At 38.4% G+C, this 17,283-nt stretch overlaps 1 long non-coding RNA gene across 2 annotated transcripts in view; it reads left to right on the forward strand.

Annotated features, from left to right (window-relative positions):
• LOC141567871 (uncharacterized) overlaps positions 1 to 17,283 on the forward strand; it is a 207,339-nt gene that overhangs the window by 184,416 nt on the left and 5,640 nt on the right. For both annotated transcript variants that reach the window (XR_012490810.2, XR_012490808.2), the window contains exon 3: positions 9,549 to 9,610. This is a non-coding gene — a long non-coding RNA (uncharacterized LOC141567871). The remainder of the gene's footprint in view (positions 1 to 9,548; positions 9,611 to 17,283) is intronic.

Genomic DNA, 17,283 nt, shown 5'->3' on the forward strand with positions numbered 1-17,283 from the left:
GTAATTAATGGAATAAGAAGGAACTCTACCCATCTTTCAAAAGTTCCTGCCCTAATTTACACAGATAGCTGTTGGTCTATATTTATTTATTCTATTTCTTAGTCTTCCTTCAAAAGGGAAAAAGATTATGATCTAGCTGAGAGGATATAAAGAAGTTCCTCTTAGATCTGGAGGAAAGGCCAATTGACCTTCAAAGTATTCTATTAGTCCTTAAAATCCAGGGAAATGAGAACTCTTCTTCATGTGATTGATGAAGGCATGGTTGGCCTTATACAGTGTGTAGCTCCAGGCATTGCGTGCTTTCCTGTCTGTCTTAGGGGGTTTGTTTTTGGGGTGCCTGGGTCATAGATTCTTGGTATATGTTATCTGAATGAATGAATGTATAAACAAGTCCCTCATGTTGTGGCTTATTTCTTTGGGGCTGATGGACCTTGAACTTCATTAGCTATAATGTGAATGCCCAAGTGCAGTGGGTTGTTGCTGTAGAAGTCTAGGTATGAAGCCTGGGACTGGCTGGGGGCCATGTTTCCTGTGCTGTGGAATACATTTGAAGTCAAAGAGAAAAAAGCCAACATACAGCGTGAGACAAAGATAAGGGACACAGAAGGAAAGTCCTGGCCGTTTAAAACTCTGCTTCCATTTGTTTTTAAGGGCTGGCAGCATTCTTCTCCTTCCCAATAAGTCGGTCATTTAATCCTTCATTTGATAACTTGAGATGTTTCAGTATCTGCCAGTAAATTCCCTCTCAGCTAATTTGAGTTAGGTTTCTGTCATTTGCAATCAAAAGAACCCTGAATAATACATAACACGTAAAAGGATTTAACTGGAATTAGTCATTTGCATAATATTGCCACATCTTGTAAAAACAAAGAACATCGTTTTTTAGTAACTCTAGTTAAGTACAGTTGCATCTGTATTGTGCCAGGAAGGATGACAGCGCTATATTTACCTTTGCAAACAATCTTTGTTTCCATTTGGCACATACAGAGGTTGAAATATTAACCGTGCATCCCAGGAGAAAATCCTAGCTCTGTAAGGTCTATGGGTGATAAAATATATTATATAAACACTCTGTGTTCAAGGTCAGCACATTCTATACATTTTTTCCTGCTGGGAGTTACTCATTTTTATGGAAAATGACCTGGCCCACTCTAATAAATGTGAGTAGAACTGCTGGGAGCTACCTTCTCTAATTCTTCTCATCTCACAAGCAGGTAGTGAATAATGTCTTGGGTATTTGAGGACCCCATCTTCAGAAGTAGGATACTTACATGTGGATAAGACTGGAGGTAGTTAATCTCCCTTTAAGTAGAACATATGCCAACAGCAAAAATAAGGCCTTTTCTCACGCAAGTAAGCTCCCCCATTTTGAGGTCCAGTCTCCAGGAATGCTACCAGTGCCCAAGTCCCTGTCCCCAGAACTCTGTGAGCAATAGAAATGAACCTTTGGTTGAGTGGCTCTGGTTTGTTTACATTACTCTAACTCTTCTTGCTGAGTTCAGTCTATCCTTTGTTTAGTGGCTTTTTTTTTTGGTTTCTTCTGTTGTTTCCCTTTCACTTCCTTCCCATTCCCCAGGGCTCCCTGAGCACAAAGCCAAGTCCTCCTCGCCTCCTGGTCATGGCCCTTTGTGACTCGGAGGGTGTGACCCCACAGTGTGTCCACGCAGAGGGAACACTTGGTAGTTCCCAGGTTGGACTTCCATGCTCCATCCAGCATGCTGGGATGCTCAGAGGGCAAAGGTAGGAGAAACAGAGGATAATTGAATTACGGATTTCTGTTGTGTTCAAGATGTTCGGTCTTGCACACATGTAGCAATTCTTGATTGCTTAAGAGGTCCCTGGTGTGTTTTTGGCAAGTGAAGACCTCAACATGTGCCTGGTTCTGGTCCAAGTGACATGCACAGCTCTGGGATTACTTAACTACTCATCTGCCTGCATCTTCTTCCAATTCCTTAGAAAGAAAATTGAAAACAAGGAGAGAGAAAGGAAAGGGGTGTTGACCTTGATGGCCAAAATAATTCCTTTTAGGTAAATTCCAAGATAAACTCGAAGATTAAAAAGATAAGACACTCCTCAGTGGAATACTTGCAGAAAATAAGAGCCAACACAGGCTTTCTTTAAAAATCAGAAGTTAAAAAAAAAAAAAGAGAGAGAGATTCTGACCCTTGGAAATGTGTGCATATGTTCACGTGTGTATGTGTTTGATTTTATTTTGTGAGATTAATAAGGATCTCTTGTCCTCTCCCCTGGTGTAGACTTAGCAGCCCGGTCAGCTGATGCTTGGTCATGATTTAGTCTTAGAAGAGGATACTATTTCAAATGTGTACCATCCATGGAAAGTTTGAAGAAGAGGAAGATGAAGGTGGGGGATGCGTATGCCCCCTACAACTTTGTGTAAACTAGTTTAATTGGTATTTTTTCCCCAAACACCTCGCTGATTGACCCTGAAGAAATGGGCGTGTTTTCAGAGGAATTACTCCAAGGGTAAGACATGATTTTGATCCAGTTTGGATGGTATAAAGTGGGTGGTGAAAGGTACAGACAATGGCTTTGGGCATCTGCCTGAAAATGGAAAAGATGAGGCCATCGAGTTATAGAAGAAGCGATGTAGGTGGAAAAAGTAAAAAGTGAAGCAGGAGAGAGTCTCAACAAGGGAGATGAACAAAGACGCACCAAGCCCTGCGTGTATTGCTCTCTCTCTCTCTTTGTTGTCGTTCCTATTGCAGTTACTATAAAATTGTTCTCTGTTTCACATACTGAACACTCTGTAAAGGCTGGGCTGCACCATGTGCCATGTGCCTTTTATATTCTGCAATCATCTCCCTTAACCCAGTGCCAGGAGCTCAATGAGCACTCCATAAACACTCCTTTATTGAGGGTTTGACCAGAGATGGCCAAAGGACCAACCTCCAAAGGGGGAAAAGCAGGACTGCACCAATGATGCATTTCAGAGAAACCACCGTTTCTTCTTTACCCTGCTTTTCAAGGGAATTTTCCTTCAATGTCAATTTGTTATTAGAGATGTTAGCTAAAGCGACAATGGGGTACAACAAATTCTCCTTTTCTAGTCCTCTGACACCCCCAAAGTTGTTGTCAGTAAGGCCAAGAAAATGGTCGGCTCCTTAGGTCAAATGATTCCTCAGAGCTATCTTTCCCTCCCACTTGTTTTTGGATTCTGCTTTTTTTTTCTTCTTTTTGGCCATTGACTGAAATCATGAATTCAGAACACAACAAGGAACCCATAGGACTGAGAACAAATGACAAGATCCCTTGTCATTAGGCAAGGGATCCATGGGACCATTATTTTCTCTGCACATGATGCTGAAGACGTCACATGATACTGCTCTAAACTGTGATGGAAATGCAGGCCTGGTTCAATGCGATCCAAGGTTCTCAAAACAAATGGTAAAAAACATGAAGTTCAGCACTCAGAAGAACGCTGAAGCGCCCGATCTAGACAAATAAAGACTAGTAGAAGCCGCCCTCAACTTGATAGTTATATGAGCCTCTCTCATCAGCCACCAAGAATTTTATGGAGCAGCCAACTTTCCTGGTGATGGGGGTGACAGACTGGAGGGCACCAAGTAAAAGTTTATGGGAGCCATGGAGAAAAATGGTGTTGGAGTTTTCTCTTTCTCCCTTTCTCCCTTCCACCTCCCCTTTTTGTTTAGCTTAGCTAGTTCTGAAGTCTACCATAGAAAAGGCCTTGATTATCAAATGTAATATTCACGTCAGATTGTGCCGTTCAGCCTCACATGGGGGACTATACAGGGCTTCAGTGTTCCTTAATAAATTACCTCTTCGTGTAGCAATTAACCCCCTTCTGTGAAGGTTCAGTGTTTCCTTGGGCCTGTGCCAGTGCTAACAGCTATGGCTTAGCATTCTTTTTAATGGGCTGCAATTACTGCTGAGAGCAGGGAAACATAAAATATTAACACTTAAGCATCTTTTACACTTCTTTGAACGTTAGATTACGTCGAAAATATAACTGACTTTTCATTCTTAAACCTGATATTTGCTTAGAATTCCACAGGACCCATGAAAATGTTCCGGTAAGTGGTTTCTGTTGATTTATTAACTCCCATGAAAGCTTAATGGAAACCCTTTGCCACCAAATATTGAATATATTATGCATGCTTACAAAAGTCTTGTTTACCAATTCCCCGACTTTCCCATCTTTTAGAGAAGATAAATGATTTGGAGCACAACTTGATGCGAGTTCCATTTTTTCCCCTCTGTGCCATCTGTTGGGGAAGGAGAGGACTAAAGCTTTAAACCACCCTAGTATGGTTGAATCGGCCCCTCAATTAAAACTCTATTCACTATTATCTTTGCTCAACTTACTTTGCCTTTTGTTTTGCTGTTACCTGTTGATATGAAGATCTGATGATATCAGTGAAATGGTATCTGTACATTACTTGTTATTCTCTATTCTCTTTATCGTATATGTGCACTATAGATGTATATATAATATAGAATGCAATGTATATGTATATATCCACCGCATATACTGTGTATACACCGTATGTGTGTAGATATACATTACATATACTATATATTATATATGTTTTACACATACTATATGCTATATACATATACTATATGTGCATATATGATATATAGAGAGGAAGAGAATATGTAATGTGCAGATATATACAGATACATAAACAAAGTACATATGTCTGCATATACCCACACTACATGCATATATATGTGTATATGTATGTACATTTTGGTGCCTGCTTCATAAAATTATGGCGTAAGAGCTAACGGAGCTATAACTAATATCAAGAGGTTATATGAATCCATTCCACAATTTTCAGATGACTAAAAGTCTAAATCCACTAAGGCTGATCTGTTTTCTTCTTTGCCATCTCTAGAGATGGTTACCATATAGATTTTTTTTTTCTTTTTAGATTTTATTGGGGAAGGGGAGCAGGACTTTATTAGGGAGTCAGTGTGTACTTCCAGGACTTTTTTCCAAGTTGTTGTCCTTTCAGTCTTAGTTGTGGAGGGTGCAGCTCAGCTCCACGTCCAGTGGCCGTTGCCAGTTGAAGGGGGCACAGCCCACCATCCCTTGCGGGAGTCGAAACCGGCAACCTTGTGGTTGAGAGGGCGCATTCCAACCAACTGAGCCATCCAGGAGCTCAGCGGCAGCTCAGCTCAAGGTGCCGTGTTCAATTTTAGTTGCAGGGGTGCAGCCCACCATCCCTTGTGGGAGTCTAACTGGCAACCTTGTGGTTGAGAGCCCGCACTCCAACCAACTGAGCCATCCGGGAGGTAGCTCAGCTCAAGGTGCCGTGTTCAATCTTAGTTGCAGGGGGCGCTGCCCACCATCCCTTGCGGGACTCGAGGAATTGAACCGGCAACCTTGGGATTGAGAGCCCACTGGCCCATGTGGGAATTGAACCAGAAGCCTTCAGAGTTAGGAGCATGGAGCTCTAACCGCCTGAGCCACCGGGCCGGCCCCACCATATAGATTTTTAATTATAGAAGTAACTTAGGCACTTCTAACTATGGAGGTATTTTTCTACACCAACAAATAAGTAATTTTAATAAATAATCACATAATTTCTCATAAAATAAATATATTTAGTTCTCTAATATTAGTTTCTTTTGTTTCACTTTCTTTTTTTCATCTTTGTATATCTCCAGCAGGACTTGCTACATTAAATGTATATAGATTGACTGATACTGAGTTTTACTCTGGTTCTTCTAAACATTACTTTGTATATTAATATTACCTCTGAAGTACCTTCCAATATTTAGTTTATCTGACAGCTATTCTTATTTATAAGCTATAAGCTATTCTTATTGTTTATTAATCACTGAATTTTTAAATCATTAACATAAGGCTGTTTCCTGTTAATTGTCATTTGATACAATTGAAAGTAAAAATGAAATCCATGTTGATCACCTCCCTTTATAAACATGAGTTTCAGGTATTGCTTAAAACTCAAATATATATATATATATATATATATATATATATATATATATATATATATATATATTTTTTTTTTTTGTTAGCAATGTAACACTCTTTTAGTGTCTCCTCAATGAAATAGAGTTATTTTGGCCCTCTAACACAGAGGTTGGCAAACTCTAGACCATAGGCCAAGTTCACTGCTGCCTGTTTTGGTATATAAAATTATATGTAGAACACAGCCACATTCATTCATTTATTTATTGTCTACCACTGCCTTCACACCACAATGGCTGAGTTGAGTAATTGTGACAGACACTCCATGACCTGCACAGCTGAAAATTGTTCCTATGTGGCCCTTACAGAAAAAGTTTGGCAACCCGTGCATATAGATGGACATTTAGTATCCTTAATTATGCTGTTATGAAAACAGGCACTCACATATTGTATTGTTACCTGTATTGATAAAGGCATCCAATCATAGGACAGGCTCATTTGAATATTCCATATCAAACACGCTTACATCTAATTGCTTGTTTCCAGCATAATTCTCTCTAGACCTGGAATCTGCCAAAATTCTCTTGAATTCAGAGGGTTTGTTTGTCATTTCTTTGGGTTGTAGAAAAATCAAAGTTTACTCAATGGTAAAAAAAAACATGGTTATAGGGGGCTGATAAGTCATGAAGGAAAACACTGCCATTTAATGGCTATTGGCGTCTGCTAAGTCCTCAGAGAGGACTACATAAGATTGGGTATGTCACGTGACTGCTCTGAGCCTAATTTCCTTCATTTATAAGACGGAGGTAACGAGAGCATCCATCTCCTATGTTTAATATGGGGTTAAATAAGAAAAAAAATGTTATAATGCATTCATGGATTATGGCCAGAGCACATGACGTATGCCCCATGCTGCATAAATAGTGTGTGTATTTTTATGATAACCAAAGTAAATGTACGATAAAAAATGATAATTACAATAATATCACAGTTGCCTCCATTCTTCACTTTATATGTTACATGTAGCCCTAGTCTTTGTTCCTAAATCAGTGGCTCTGGCTACTTCCTTGACTTACAGTAAAGCTCAACAGTTCATTCTCAAACATAATGATATTATGTGAGGCAAAGCAGAACTCCTAGTTTATTTATGTTTCTTAATTAGCCTCCCTCATTGAGTCTGTCCGACTCCAGGCACAATTAAAATGTTACGTGTTTCTCTAACACACCAAACAATTCTCAATCCCCAGACACCCTAGAATCTCAAACCTATGGAATGATTAAGGCAGAGGAAAATCCCAGAGGTGCCCAGTGGTGATATCTAAGCATATGAGATCATCAAGAATGCTCACATTCACGTTGACACGTGGAGATTCCAATCTACCAATCCATGCACTGCTGACAACGCCACTCGGTTTAAACATGCTCAGACAGATTCTTATTCATGGAGCCATTTTGGGTGTTTTTAATATCCTGTGCATTTTTATCTCTTACACATAGTTGTCATAGCATTGGAAGATTCACCATTAGAAAACCATTTATTGGAGGATTCTCTTGCCACTGTCTATAAAATAGGCAACTCTTTTCTGTAGCAACACTTTTTCCCCAGGGAATAGTAATTTCTTCTCTCTCTGAAGTCTGCCTTTTGCTAGCCACTCTTTCATAACATGTATTATATAAGACCTTGTTAATCTGAATCACTTCAGCATCCCCTCTTCATACTTGTTAAGAGATCTGGGTGCAAACTGTATGTGCTTCATGCTCTGTGTGCCCCAGACACATACCTGCAGGTATGTATTGCTCAGGACTGTTACTAAAAGGAAAACTATTTATTGGCTTTCTACAAGACTCTGTCTCTGAAAAGAATATGCTTTCTAAGAACTCTATTACAAGTTAATAAAAGTTATAATATACTGATCAAATAATCCCTTCTGCTTTGGACGGTATGTCTGAGTCCCTTTCCCAAAATTCATATGTTGGAAACTTAATCCTTAATGTGATGGTATTTGGCGGTGGGGCCTTTGGGAGATAATTTGGTTACCATTAGGTCTTGAGGGTGGGGTCCTCATGGTGGGATTAACACCCTTATAAAAGTGGAAGAGACAAGATTCTTCTCTCCCCACTACGTGAGGACACAGCAAAAGGTCCTCCATCTGCAAAACAGGAAAAGGACTCAGATTAGGAGCTAAACCTGCTACTACTTTGATCTTGGACTTCCCAAGATACAAAACTATAAGTAATAAATGTCTGTGGTTTAAGCCTGAAACGGAATCTAGGGTAGTTTTGTTATGCAGCCCAAACTGACTAAGATACTTTCTTTTGAATATTTGCTTTTGGCAGATGCTGTTGATTGGCCAACTCCAAGCCCATGCCCCATCCCCTTCTCTTTGCCTACATCCACTTGTAGATGCTGCCAACAATCTTGCTTGCCTTGGCAGCCTTCTTTGCAGATAGGTGTAGCCACGTGACACAGATCTGGGCAGTAGAGTGTAAGAGGTGTCTGCTGGGACACCTGAGAGAGCTTTCCATTTCCTAGCAAAAGGAGTAGATGTCACTGGCTCCAGCCTTTCCCCTCCTTCCTAACTTGAACAAGGTCATGATACCTGCTGCTCTAGCAGCCATCACGTTTCTGAGATGACGCTCTTCTGTCTTAAGGATGGTGAACGGACAGAAAGAGCCTGGGTCGTTGATGACATCGTCAAGCTATTTGCATTCTTCAGTAGCCAGTTATCCCAAACTTCATGTTATACCAAACAATGAACCTCCCGCAATTTGTTTGTTATTTAAGTGACAATTAATGCTGCTTTCAACCAAATATAGTCCTGTGAAACAGATGATTAAATTTTTAGCAAAGTTCTTTGAAAAAACTTATGTTAGGGATATGATTAAAAATTGTATTGTAATCTAACCATTATACGTAAAAAGTGAGTGACAAAGCACAGCACTTAAGAATAAGAATTTAGTTTTGAGCCATAACCTGACCACTGACTGGTTCTCTTAGGCAACTTATTTCACTCGTCTCAGGCTCGGTTTCTGTAAATTGTGCAGGGTGATGTAACAAAAAGACTAGAGAATTAAGTGATAAAAATGCACGAAAAGCACTTACTTGGCATGTAATAAATGCTCAAGAAAGATGAAATATTTTTGTTATTTGTAATATGATAGATGAAGCCATGCTAAAGAATTTAATTCATGGAATCTATTATGCTTTGAGGTTCTATTTTTCAAATTCACAGTATTTCAAACTTTTGGATTCTATACTGTTTTACCCAATTTGACTTCAATAAATAAACTCACTTCTACTCAGTATTTCTTTCAAAAGAGACAAAAAAGGATATCACACAAAAGTTGGAAGATATTTTTTTCCATATTGTTTTATCATGATATTACCATACTTCTATCATCATAACAACCTGTCACAATTCAGTTAGTTAAAAATCAAAGATTAATTCGAGTTAGGTTTATGAGAATTAGTATCTCAATTGCCAAAGTTAATTTGAACCACCCATCCATTCACAGAATGCTGGTTATTTCTCTTGCCGACTCAATGTTCAAAGTTTTTATTTGCCCAATTTCTGATTTTTGTTTTAAACAAACGTTTAATGTTTTTTTTTCTCTCTCTCCTCAGTTTGGAAGAAGTCTTATGCCTGGTTACCATAGCTAAAACAGGAGACACCAAATGGAAGAAAGGTACGATTTACATGAGAAAGAATGAAAATAAAAATCACACTCCACTTAGAGGAAGAGTCTGGGACCAAATCAAAACAGTCAGAGATGAAAGCTTAGCAACTTTGCACATTTTAAGCACTGCCTGGAATTCTGGCTGATGGGATATTCTGGAAGGAGGCTTAAGCAAATAAGTACGCTAAGAGGAACACTGAAGTTGTTTCATGCTGTGGCTGTTTTAATCTCTGGGCACGAACTGGGAATTATTTTCATAGGGTGTGGGAGGAGAAGTAGCCAGGGGATTGCTGAGGCCCATAATGGACTTCTGTGGTATGCACTGAGGACCGAATGTGAAGCCACACGATTACTGGGCTCTCCACCTCTTCTGACCAGCGCGAATTCTAATCCACAGTCCAGCCTCAATGCGTCATCTTAGTTTCAGTCTGTGCAGGGGGACTTTATCTTGCTGTTCAGGCTTTCCAAAGAGTAAAATGGTATTCAGTGTTGACTTCAGGGCAAACCTGGGGAGGTTGAATGAATCCATGGGTCCCAGGGAGATAGGCTCAGGATGCTTTCATGGTTTCAAGTCTGTCTCTCTACAGGTAACTGCATAGTATATGGGATTCATTAGCCAACACAGATGAAAAAAATCTGAGTCTCAGTTACTGAGAAGAAATTATACAGCATCTAGGAAAGATGAAAAATGGCAAACTTCACTCAGTTGTATTCTTCTTGTGCCAATCACTTAGTTTCAGATTTTTTTTTTTTTTTACTGGTAACAAAAGCCAAACTACCTGAGTCTGTCCTTGCTGATATAGGACAATGTCTGAGGACAGACTTCTTGAAACTTAAACTACTGTGACTTTGTACAGCTTCCAGTGTCTCGTGCCCGGATGACACTAACATTGTCTATAATGAAGAATGTAGAGAAAGAAAAAGCTCAAGTTACTGAGAAGATGCCTTAATATCCTATTACATAATTCTTTTATTTCAAACACTGAGTCTATCTTTTTTTTTTTAAGCCTATGCATAACATAAATACCATCTAATTTCTCTTTATCTCCTCATTGCAGGTACAGGACAGGAAAAATAATAATGTCATCATGAGGTTTACTGGTTTCAAAAGGGAGGTTTTTTGTGTGATTTACATTTTTGGTGGCATTCGATTCGGAGAAGGTCTGTTGACATCACGTTTCCCCCTACACGCTGAAGCTAGATTAATCTTCTAAAGCACTATTTTTCTTGTGTTAGAAGTGAGCCCTGGTTTCTCCTGTCTGTGGTGTAGCTCCTTCTGCGAGCCCTAATTTTTAAGTCGCGTCTCTTTTTCCTCTTCTTCTTGAACTTGATTACTAAGGTCCTGACGAACTTGGTTACCAACCATTCTTTCAATATACCGAGTAATTCTCCACTAGCTCGTCCCTTCACTTTGGAATGCCTTTGTCATCTTCCTGTACGTCAGTCTGGTTTAGGCATCATGGTCTAAATTCAAAGCCCCTTCCTGCAGGCCTCTTGTGGTCACGGTCTTCTAATAAATTCCTACAGTATTCCATATGGACCCAACCATTCAGTTAGTCCCTTCTTTACTTCTCATCCTGTATTAAGCTATTTGAAAACCTACCGTCATTAATTCTAGATGCATTTACTGACTACCCTCTTTGGATAGTAACAGTTCTAGGAACAAGGACTATAGTAGTGAACAAAACATGACTCTCCAGGGTATCTCTTTTATTAAATTGTGAACTCCTCAAGGACAGCCACTTCACCTTTATATTTTATTTAGGACAATTCTTTGAACATGGAAAGCAATGACCAATTTGTATTCAGTTAATCAACCCATCATTCAATAGTCTCCAATCCTATAAGACACAATGCTCTCTTTGAGCCAATATTTTGTAATGTGCCTTTTACTGTGCTGAGAGAACAGTAGCAAATAGTATCCTCTATCTGCACACTTAATTTTAAAAATGTCAGAATATCTCCACATAAAAATAATAGCCTCAAAATAGACAAATAAAAGAAAAGCAATGTGGACAGCATAATATTCATTTCATTACATAAAGGCTTGGACCTGACAACTTAGAGATGCAGTGTAGTAGCCAGATGAGTAAGTGTGGATTCTCCACAAGTAAAATGATGAGAAACCGTTTCCTAATGTGAAAATGAAATAGCAGAGGAAAGGATAGCACTCAAATAAAAACTGGTGTTCAGATAGGGTATAGCAACCTAGACTCGTTCATGTATAATAAGGGATAGAGAGAAATCACCTTAACTGAAGTTGGGGTAACATGAGAAGAACAACTGCAGACCAACTAAGTGCAGAAATGAAGATGTATAACAGTTCAACAAATGAACTGAATCTTCTAAGGGAAAGGTCAAAATAATTCTTATGGACTGACATAGAGCACATTACCATGTTTCCCCGAAAATAAGACCTAGCTGGACAATCAGCTCAAATGCGTCTTTTGGAGCAAAAAATTCATATAAGACCCGGTATTATATTATATTAATTATATTATATTATATTATATTATATTATATTATATTATATTATATTATATTATATTATATTTTAGACCTGGTCTTACAGTAAAATAAGACTGTGTTTTATATTAATTTTTGCTCCAAAAGACACATTAGAGCTGATTGCCCAGCTAGGTCTTATTTTGGGGGAAACATGGTAGTGACAGAGTAGCACAGAAAACATGCCTTCTATTTTAAAATCCTGCCACATGTTGGAGAATACTTTTAGTTTCTGGTATTTATTAAGACTTTGAAGGCCAAATATTTTGGCAGGTGTAGGGAGAGGAGGGTGGATTAAGAAAAAAAAAAGTAATGCATACAGGAGGCTGTAGAAAACTGTTTTATGATATGTTTCTGGGGGAAGTATAAGAGGAAAATTAAAATTAATAGGTAACTCATTTCTGCTTCCGGTCATGACTGAGGAACTACTATTTGAATAGCCTTCCTGCCATTAACAATTTATACAAAATGCAGGAAACAAACGTGTTTTGATGTTGGGCAAGAGCCAGTGCAAGGTTGTGATTCCCAAGAGATGGAAAACAAGTAAGGTGCATCATATGAGCTCTGTGGTTTTCAGTCAGAAGCCATGTTCTGGACCACAGCACAGGCAACAGGCCTGCACAGAGCACAGGCGTCTTGCTGAGCTGAAGAGACTGAGATCAGAGCCCGTGGAAGCTGAGAGAGTTAGAATTTGCAGGGTAGAGAACCAGAGAAGAAGGAAAATGAAAGAACATCCCAGAAATCTGCACAAAAGTCTCCTTGAATCTAAGATGGAACTCCATGACACTGGAGGGAAAACAACTACTGCGAAAAGAACAAGTTTCCAGGAGCTATAAGGAGAGCAACTATTGAGCATGCACAGGCTGACAAGGGTTTGAACTTGGTCTAGTCAGAGTAGAAAGACCTCATTCAACATCCAGAGCATTCAGTAGAGATCCCAGAAAAGTCATGCCTTAAGAGCAGGGCCAAACAATTCATACGCTTGACCTGATAAAGCTTCATGACAAGACTCAAAAGAACAAAGCTAATCCACAAGTAATTTAACTGCTGTTGGAACAAAAATTCAATGCACTTTAAAGGAAGACAACAAAAATGAAAAAAAATGAACATTATATCATTCCACACTGTTCAGAATCTAATAAAAACATATTCAGCATGAAAAAGCAGATTCCTACTTATCCTCATGATAATGTAGAAGGTCTAACAAATGTATAAAGTGGGGTCCCAGGAAAAGAGAAAGGGAGGATAGAAAAATATTTGAAGAGATAACGCTCAATTTCCCAACCTGATGAAAATTATAAACACACAGATAAGGAAGCCAAATGAATTCCAAACAGGGTAAATATAAAGAAAACTGCAAAGAGGCATATTATAATAAAATTCCTGAAAACTGTGAAAAAGATAAAAATCTCACAAGCAGCTACATTATATACCAGGAAACAGGGATAACAGTTGACTATATCAGAAACAATGCAAGTCAGAAGACAAGGCGTGACATTTTAAAAATATAGAAAGAAAGAAAAAAAACCTATTGTGTTAATCAAGATTCCAAAAGCAGCAATAACATCCTTCAAAAATTAAAATAAAGATATTTTCACCCAAATGAAATCTGAGAGAATTTGTCCACCAACTATTACAAGAAATGTTAAAGGATGTTCTTATGTACAAATGAGAAAAATACCACTTAGAAACTCAGATCTACCTGGTGGAATGAAGAGTACTGGAAATAGAAAATATGAAGCAAATATTACATACTTTTCTCATTTTCTAATATCTCCAAACATTAGTGACTGTATAAAGCAAAGTAAATAATGTAGTGTGGAGTTTATAATATGTAAGAGTGAAAAATAAGTCACGATAGTATTGCAAAGGACTGCAGGAGAAATTGGAAAAATACTGCTGTGAGCTTCTTATGTTAATTGTAAAGTGGATATAACACTTTATTTGAAGGTAGACCATAATAAGTTGAAGATGCAAATTTCATATGAAACATAAACTATCTATGATCCTAATTTTCCAAGAAAACAACTGGCTCAAAGTACTACATTTGTCAGGAAAAAGTAGGCAACCCAAACAAAATAAATATGCATTTTTTTGCATCACAGATGCAGACTTGTATCATTCAGCTAATATATATAGTATATATAAATGAAATATATATAGTATACATAATATATTGTACATGCATGTATGGAAGAGTAATAATATGAAATATTTTTAAAATAATCCTTAAAATGTACTACAATTATGTTTTTTCATGAAACTTCACTAGTTACAGAATATTTGGTTTTAAATTTGTTAAGACAGTATCATCTTTGTTGCATGTCTTAAGCTTATTTACAGTGACCATTGCAATATATGTACAGTAACTACACTTTGGAGTAGCTGTGAGATATCACTAAAACTCTTTCCAGCTAAATATGAAGTTGGAAATGCTCAAATAAGTACTTTAGCTTATTTCCAAAAAGATAGGTTAGAGTGCTTAAATTCTTTGACCCCTGTCCATTCTTCCTCACTCAGGTAACTCTCTCTGCAAATGAGGGCTAGCATGCCCTTTTTACATTTCAATTATTAATGAATGAATCCCACCCAATCACTCATGAAAGTTTGTTCAGATCTTTACATCTCATCTTTTGGTAGCAGCCATATAAGACTAATATATTTCCATATCAATGCTATAATATTTAAGGAAATCTTTGTAAAGTAACAAAGTATAGTTTTCTCTTGATTTACATAGTAGTTGCATTTTATGAAAATTTAATGTATATAAAAACTATTAAATAACTTCTTTAATTTATATGTATAAAGGAATTAGAGTAAAGATTCAGGTAATTGTATCAGTTAAACCAATTTTTTAAACACTATTTTTCTATCTGCAAGTTGTGGAACTATTATTTCTAGTTTGGTTCTTCCCTGAACATTGCAAGACTTCTAACATACCTGGCCCCTTCTCACCAAATGCTGGAAACTTCCCAAACTTTGTCTCAAGCAAAACACCATGGCAGATTTTAGAAGAGTGTCTGCAATGATCCAAAGAGGTCATGTTTTCCTTATTTGGACAAAGGCATTATAAAAACATTATGTGCCAAATGGCCAAGCAGGATCCTCCCACGTTGAATTAAATATATATGGAAAGAAGCAAGCAAGAAAAAAGGACTCTTGGAATGGAAATATGATTTGCCTAACATATCTTCCTTGTTTCAACACAACCATAATTGTGGATAAGTGTGTACTCTAGCTTCTGACTGACCATTCCCGAGGCATGGAGGTCAGAGGGTGAATGAAATTGCACTTAACCATCTTTGCCATGGACTCAGAGCTTTGACCTTAACTCATTCGTACTGTATTATGGCTGGTTTTCTAGTGAAAACTCAACACATCATTTATTAATTGTGAAGAACTTTGTTACAGGGGTATGCATAGTGATTATATGAATAGATCATATTTTGTAACCATTCTCTAATGAGGATGTTTTATTTTTTTCTGTACTGTTCCTGCTGTTTACACTCCCCATGGAATCCTAATTTGCAGCCAGGGTTGAGAACCTCTGAAATATTGTGATGAGACAGAAGCTCTAGCCTGGAATAGAGGGTGGTATGTTTCTGGGGTCGCCTCTAAATGACAAGCATGGTGGCTGCCGGAAGTTGGAAAGGGTATGGGTCTAATTTCGGATGACAGAGGCATCACAGGTCAAGGACACGTGAATGAAAATATCTAGGTGATAAAATATATTTTTAAAGGTTGTTTTCTGAGTCATTATTGCCACTGAAAATAATAGTAGCAAGCCACAAAGAAGTTTTATTTGGCCGAAGTCTCCACCCAAGCCCAGCTCTGACACCAGCAGACATTCTTGGTAACTTGGCAACAAATATCTACTATTCTGGAAAGGCCATGTTCTTGAACACATATTAGTTCCTGTCCCAGGCAGCACACAGAGCTCTTGGAGCCTATGTTAGACTCCTCTTCCTACCTGGCTTCGTTCCTCTGTCCCAGCCTCTTCTCTGGCCACACTCCCACACTCCCACCTGGGTCCTCTTTCTCCCAAGGACTTGCTTCTTGCCTCTGCACTGACCTCTGGAATCCCCATGTCTCTTAGCCAGACAATGCACGAGTCGGGGGAAATGGATTGTTGTTGCAAGTTACAATTAGGGAAGGTAAGGGGTAATCTTTTCTTAAGGACTTTCTTTGGTTTTTGAAGCATGGAGTCAGGACCTCTGGGATTGTTATGTGTTGCTAGTCAGGGAGAAGCATCATGAAAGACTTAAGAGTGTGTAGGTTCTAGACTCAGAGAGACTTGAATTTGAATCTTAGCTCTTCTACCAGCTGTGTGAACGAACCTTCCTAAGTCCCACTTTTCCCAGTACCTGAAGCCAATACCTCAGACAAGTTGGAACCAAATGGGACTCCAGGCTACCTATTGCGCAAACAGAACCAATAAAAACATTATAGAACAAATTACAGATGAAGAAATGGTCTGTGATTTCATGGAATTGTCAGGAACTGATTTAATAGCTCGAATTCAGGCCATTCTAGTTTTTCATAAACTACAGAACAGAAAAAGAAAAAAAAAAAAGACAACAACAGCAAGTATAGAACAGAGCTTTTGAAGTGGAATTAACATACTTTGGGTTGTGGTTCTTCAGTGAATTTAAGTTTAATAATACTTTTTTTTTTTTTTTTTTGGCTGGGCGTGGCATGGAAGATGATATTCTCCACCAAAGTGAAAGCATGTCTCTTTCTCTTTCTTTGTCTCAGAGTGCATGTACAAATATAAAGGCCTGATCAACCCATCCATTTTGGGGACAATAAATGCATTGCAATAAACCTGCTTATTCAAATAAGGCAGATTGTTGTGCCATGTGGCACTGAGAATCACCTGATGGTAATACTCCTACATGGGGCACCTGGCAGTTCTCAGCTGTACAGTAGAGTGATTCGATGGAGAGTCAGACCTGGGCTCTTGCGTTCCCACTGCCCCCACACTTTTGTGTGGTTCTGGCAGCTTTTCTGAGACAGAGAGATTTTCTTTCAGGAAAATACAGTGAACTGAAAAGTCCTTTGTATCTTCTATAACGTGGAGAGAGGGGTTTCAAATCTCCTTAGTCTGGAAGGCAAGAGTGGCTGAAAGCTAACAAAGGAAGCCATTTTAAGTTTGATGAGCTGAGAGAACGGAGACT

This window comes from Rhinolophus sinicus, chromosome 6, assembly GCF_057876585.1.
Source record: "Rhinolophus sinicus isolate RSI-liver-muscle chromosome 6, RSI-T2T, whole genome shotgun sequence".
NCBI lineage: Eukaryota > Metazoa > Chordata > Mammalia > Chiroptera > Rhinolophidae > Rhinolophus > Rhinolophus sinicus.